Source organism: Austrofundulus limnaeus, unplaced genomic scaffold (assembly GCF_001266775.1).
Source record: "Austrofundulus limnaeus strain Quisiro unplaced genomic scaffold, Austrofundulus_limnaeus-1.0 Scaffold59, whole genome shotgun sequence".
Classification (NCBI taxonomy): domain Eukaryota; kingdom Metazoa; phylum Chordata; class Actinopteri; order Cyprinodontiformes; family Rivulidae; genus Austrofundulus; species Austrofundulus limnaeus.
In genome coordinates this window covers 460,181-466,932 of record NW_013952461.1, presented here as the reverse complement: position 1 = coordinate 466,932, position 6,752 = coordinate 460,181, and the positions used below count along the sequence as shown (strand labels likewise).

Genomic DNA, 6,752 nt, shown 5'->3' with positions numbered 1-6,752 from the left:
CTTGAGTAAAAGTCTTAAAGTATCTGATATTTTTTGTACTTAAGTATTAAAAGTAAATTTCTGACACAAAATCTACTTAAGTATTAAAAGTAAAAGTACTGAGTAAAAGTGAGCAGTTAGATTTTCCAAAATGACATTTATTGGGAGGTGACTTCTCCAAAAAATACTTTTTCTAACGGCGTGCAGCTGTGATGGGTTGTGTGCAAGTTAATAGGGTGTCAGAGTTTTATATATTTATACTTCTCATCCAACCACAATTAAATTCACTCTATCCAGGAGACACATTTCATCAGGATAGTATTTTTTAAGTAATAACTCAGAATAAAATAGGAGTAACGACTTTCTCCTTCTTACATTTTTTTCTAAAATGTAGTGAGTAGAAAGTACAGATAATTGTGTAAAAATGTAATGAGTAAAAGTAAAAAGTACGCTGAAAAATATTACTCAAGTACAGATAACCAAAATTTCTACTTAAGTACTATAACAAAGTATTTGTACTTAGTTACTTTACAACTTTGGTGGCTGTGATGCAGTGTGGAGCAGTAGTTTCAGACCTCAGAGATGCAGGTTTGACTCCCTGCTACGCTTACCATGTACAAAATAAACACTCAAAATGTCCTATGTTCAACAAGAGCCAATAAATGGATTTTCAACACAAATAATAATAAAAAAACAACCATTGGCTCTTTAAATTTTCAACATGTGTTGTTCCAGAGTTTGGGGGCACCACTGGAGCCAGTTTTTGGACCTCTGGTTTGAATAAAAGTTCAGATCATACAGGTCTAACAAGCCCATTAGGATGCAGTTTTCAGGTTAACCTTTAAAGCTATTTGAGGATGTTAAAAGTCTGAACCACCAGGGGCTGCTATCATGCCAGTTACAACAAGCTTTCATGTCCACTCTCTTTTAATAATTCAACACGATGTTTCACTAATGACCCGTGAAATGATCATGTGTGCAGAGAGAAAAAATAATAAAGTTTAAATTGGATGAAAATTTTATTCAATTCCAGCTGCAGCTTTAATGAAAGAAGCAATTCTTTAGGATGTTAAAAGATGAGGGTTTTTCTCTTCTTTAACAGAAACAACACCTCTGGTCTTAATGCTTTCTAACATTCTGATACAAAAGCCTTTGTTTTTATGTTAGCCCACATTTAGTGACATTCATGACACCTCATGAGAATCACTTTCTAGTATTCTCAGATGTCCCACAAGCATTTAGCTTTCGCATACGTGGGTGCGCTGTAGTGCTGTACGGATCAAATGCATTGTTTTTTCATTTTCTGTATCTTAGAAAAAAAGTCATTGTAAGCTGTCAGGGATCAAAAGGTTACACCTGTAACAGCTGCCAGCGGGCATCTCAACAAAATAAATCCCTCACACATGGAGCCCACGGTCAGACTGTCTGACCCGGCTGCCTTGATCCATTGTTGTAACATATTGCTTCAAACGAGAGTGAAAATGTGACTCATTTCAGCGTCCTCCCACTTGTTGGTGAGACTGTGAGCGCCTCGATGTTATTAAATCCAATGTTTGCAATCTTTTTTATCTGCGGTATTAAATACCACAGACGCCGATGAAAAGCAGACGTCACATTTAGTTCCATTAGATGAGTATTTATTGAACTGACTGAGGATTATCCACTTCTTGTTCAGGCATCTCTCTTCAGCTGAAATCCTACCTCACCCATTTTACTTAGGTTTTATTTTAATTACATAGAAGTCCTCATATAAAAATGAAATTGAGGAAATTAAAAGGGAAAATGGAGTTCAGAAGCTTAAAGTTACTTTGAATCAAGGAAATCCTCCAGAAGTCTTGGACGTTGTTGTGAACCATGAATAAAATGAAATTCTTCTCACCTTAGAATTTACATTTGGATTTATTCCTCCTAATGTTTCCATGAAATGAGACGTCTGGGGGCAGGCGATTATGCCTGAGTGGCTGGTCTCTTTGACTCAGATTTTCACTAGTGACTGGAATTAACATGGCTTAAATTCTCCCCGCCCCGTGGCTAATTGAAACAAGTAATCTCCAGGGTTTGTCCTGCACCGAGGGATGGAGGGACTCAGCTGCACTGCATGTTATCCTCGGCACGCACGCGTTCAGCAAGGCCGTCTCCCGGTGCACCGCAGCCGAAAGCAAGGCGACAATGAGCCTCTTGGAAGAAATTACTTTTATATCCATTTTCCACAGATGAATAATTCACATGCGCTAACCATGGCAAAGAGGAAGAGAAGAATGTTTGAAGGGCTGACAGATGGAGGGGATCGGATGTTTTGACAAGTATAAAATGATGCAGAAAACGGTTCAGTAATGYACACAAGTTTGCTGTGACTCTTGAATGATTTACATGGCTCTATTTGTGCCCACAGGACTGTCATTCAGGATGGGGATGGGGTTAATGAAAGAGTGGGGCTCTATTTTTTTTAACGCACCTGATCTACAAAAGTTGAGTGTAGGCTACGCAATAATAAACTAGAAGCACTCGGRGAGTGCAAACCTCCGCCAAGACCAATTTCCCCCATCCYGTAAGAGTWAATGTGCAAAAGCAGAGATGAAAACACATTTGTCGAATAAGTTCTGATGTAGCGAACATTTAAGCAGGCAGTATGTATGGAATTTCTTCCCTGTGGAGTCCAATGTGAAAAAAAAAGTCAGACTCGTCACCCGACATTATTCATCATCAAACTGGTGTTGGATTAAGCTCCTAAGTTTTCATCAGTCACATTTCACCATGTAAAACGTCTGTTTTATCTCCTTGTATGAGTTTGTAATGGTTTGACTCTCTTTATAAAGTGCTTCCTGGCTCCCCCCGTCTCCAAACTTTGAGGCCCGGCAGCTCTCTGTTTACAAGCCTAGCAGCGAGAAACTGTTTTGAGTGGTTGTTTCGGAAATGTGGTGTGTTTGATGAAATGGGAAAAATAGGTCTCAGTGCAGTCACGCACTTCCTGGTCACAAAACGTTCTGTAAATGTGCAAATTATGGCAAAAATTATTCATCATTAAATCTGGTTTTAACATTACTTTTATAAAGTTTGAAGTCCGTGCTGTCCAATCCAGGTCACTGTTTTTTACAGAAGCCCTGTGAAAGCATCACAGCTTTGCCGATCTCAGAGTGTGAAAAGAAAAAAAATTCCTGTATCCGCATCGTGATCCGCAACATCACCAAAATTTAAAGGTGTGTTCCTTAGCCCAGTACCCACATGTGTTAAAAATGTCTTAACAATCTGTCCACAAGTTTTTGAGTAATGTTGTCCACAGACAGACAGACAGACATACACGACCGAAAACATTACCTCGACCTTGGCGGAGGTAATCATGATTAACTGTAGCATAAATGATTAATATGACAATTAATCGATGACAATTGCACTTGCATGTTTTTGACTATAAACCAATTACCCTGTGATCTAAAACTATTCTTAGAAGTCCACAGTCCAACCAACCTCTTCATTTTACCAGGTTTAAAATAGCCAGCTGTAAATTGAAACCCAACTTTTCCCCAAAGTTGAATGGCAGCAGATCTTTAGAAACACAATATTAAATTAGACCTTTATTGTCATTGTACAGAGCACAATGAAATTACAGAATTTCAATATGCCACTGGGCTTCGCTTGACAGTGAGAGTGCATCGCACACAAAAATATGTCATCATGTTGCTCTAATTGCAGTAATTGCCAAGAGGCAAATGTTTATTGTCGACAGTTTTTCTGACACACGCASACACAATACAATTTTGCTCAAGCCTGGTCTGACTGAATAGTTCCTAATAGGTAATAAAATCAACAGATGCAAACTTTTTTAAAGGTATCTATGTAATTTTTTTTCTCCATAAAGCAAATAATTTTAGACTGTCATGCARAAATGAGAGTTAAGGTCAAATACAGCAAAACAAGTAACACCACAAYCTTTAGAAAGCAAAATGATGTTTTTTATCCTCACGTCTTGAGAATACATAATAAACAAAAATGTTGCAAATATAGAGGAAGCAACTTTGAACATGTAAAAAATATCTGAAACTAAGTTTGAGTTTAAGTTTAAATTAAAATTGAAATCAAGCAAATTAAATTACTGTTAATAGTTGTGGGCTTTTCACTAATTAAAGATATTTCTAGTGATATGAGCTCGCACMACGTTGGAAACAAAGGTTTTTTATTTTTATTTTTAGAAAACAGAACGCAGGTTCAGGTGGGTTGTCGTACGGCTTGTGACATCACAAAATGACAGAAGTATAAAACTTGTCGTTAATATATATTAAAAATACATTTATTTACAGTAAATATGCCCCTGGGTGCATTTTTTGGTCCTAGGACTGTTTTTTAAGAAGTACATACCCAAAGTTGAGTAAAAAAAACTTTAAAAAGTGAATTTTGCACAACAGGTCCCCTTTAAAAATCATCTCTGGGCACTCTGAATCTTGGGGRCCCTGGGCTCCTGCCCCCGGATAAACCCTGCAGGAAGTCCGGCCTTGGTGATGATGAATATTCAGAAGCTCAGCTGCCTKCAGGGTTCCACAGAGACGTGACACACACCCCTTAAAGAACCCCGCCTCCCTCTTGAATTTATTTTCCACACACACACACTTCCCCACTTTCCCTTGATCTGGTGGAGCGCGTCCAGAACTCCACAGGTGTGACCCACTCAGACCTGTGAAAGCCCCCCCCCCCCCCCCCCGTGCACCGCTCAGTTCTGTGATCAGGGGGAAAGAAAAAGAGCAGCTGCGCACATTCAGGACGCGAGGGAAGAATGATCACCTCCTGATGAGCAACAAGACGAAACCACCGTTTAACCCAAAGAWGAGGAAGTCTTTTGTCTTCCCACAACACATTATTAGGCGAAATTTGACACACATCTCAGCGCAGGTCTCGAATAATAACAGCAATTTCGGTGAAATTACTTCTCCACCATGGCTGGTTAAAAAGTAATTTCTCGCATTTTCTTGCAGGATAATGTTGGATACTCGGAGGCATGCGCTTGGACATAATTTCATAAATGTGCTGCAGTGTGGCTGCAGTCAGGGCATCTCACACACACACACTCRCACATGCGCGCGCACCCCCTTTCCCATACACAAACACAGCGCTCAGACGCACGCGCTTACAAAACACAAAACCTGGTGTCTAGATTGAGTTTTCGCACTCGGTGATTGGACTTGATACGTTCGTCGTGGTTGATGCACAGCATCCCAAACGCTTTGAGACTCAACAAGCTGCACGCGCTGCCACAACACCTGGAACGTGCAATACTCACCAGAAAACACAGACCAAATGGGGGTAAAATCTGAATCCTCAAGGTGCAGATCAAACATGCGTTAATTCTCACTCCAAATGATAAAAAAATAAAAAAATGTATTTAGCTTCAGTTTTCTGTGACATATAATATGTTATTGTGCTTGATTTACGTTAAAGACAGAAAATTWGATCTTAAAAGCCCACAAATCCAAGAATCTGACGCAAACGCAGCGTATTTTACGCAAAGCTGGTGGTTTGTGTTCGTTTTTACCCATTCACTGCTGGCGCWTTTTTTTCTCTCTCTCTCTCTTTAAAGACGCGGAGCTGCTATGCATTCAACATCAATCACATCCAGCGCACCGAGCGCGTGCTGCCTTCAGTCAGTTGGAGAGGAGGAGGAGAAGTGGGGGAGACTCTCGCCTCGGCTGTGGGATATGCGCTTTCTCCGCTCCGTTATCCCGTAAAGATCTGATCCTCCTGTCACCGGAGCAGCGCTAGGAGAGAGTGGTCTTTAATCACCCCCACCACCCACCCCGGCCGCGCGCAACCAGAAGTTGTGGACTTGAGACTTTTTCAGCACCACTTCTCCGTGGACAGCGCTCGCAATGATTCCGAGACATCGACGCGTCAGCCTCGAGATGCGCGAGGATTCCTGTTGGATACAATTAAGTAACGAGGTTTCAACGCGTTTCCTCTGAAAGACAGACACGTTTTTTTAATCTTTATCTTTATTTTTATTTTTTTATTACACAGGAAACTCCCCTTTTTTGTTTTAAAACCAAGAAGCAAAATGAACGATTTTTCTTTGGATATGGATCATTTTATATAGATTCCTCGTGGGCAGGAGAGCGGGGTAAGTACTGCCACCCAAGCTGAAATAAATGGATCTTTTCTCAAAATGTGTTGCTTTAAAAAAAACAAAAAACGTCGTGACTTATTATTTTTTCTAAAGAAGAACATTAATAAGCTGAAATGATAATTTGTTTCTTTGCGACTGTGAACATTTTATTGCACGTTTAGTATATGATGTTTATGACTCATATATGAATAATGATGCAAAGTTGTGCAGTTTTCAAAAGGTAAATGCACCTACTGTGGTTGAAGAGTGCAACGCCCTGAACTGTAAGTGTATCGATTGTTTTTTTTTTTTTTTACGTGTTAAGGCGCAGCGTTATGTGTAGAGCTCTGCGCTGCAGAGGCGCCTGAAGTCTCCACAAAATAGAAGGAAAAAAAAAACAGTGACTCAACATGGAGAACCTGCTGCAGCCGCCAGGTTTTTTATTTTATTTTATTTATTAGAATTAAGAGTTACAGCTCGGAAAGGAGAGATTTAATCCAACCATGGGCGAATCTTTTATCTTTCCYGTCTTTAACAAGCCAATCCAGTTGAAAAGCAACAACAGGATGCAAACAACCGCCTCGTGATCCGCAGCTCAACCCCTCTTAAGATTTATCACATCCCCCATCTCTCTCTCTGGTGTCTCCCCCTCAGCACAGGAACAAGTTGATTCATGGAGTGGGGG

General features: G+C 40.1%; 1 protein-coding gene across 1 annotated transcript in view; it reads left to right on the top strand.

Moving 5' to 3' along the window:
* grm4 (glutamate receptor, metabotropic 4) overlaps positions 1 to 6,752 on the top strand; it is a 205,300-nt gene that overhangs the window by 8,025 nt on the left and 190,523 nt on the right. Inside the window, exon 2 of the mRNA XM_014009533.1 lies at positions 5,546 to 6,082. The gene's annotated coding sequence lies outside the window, so the exon portion shown is untranslated. The remainder of the gene's footprint in view (positions 1 to 5,545; positions 6,083 to 6,752) is intronic.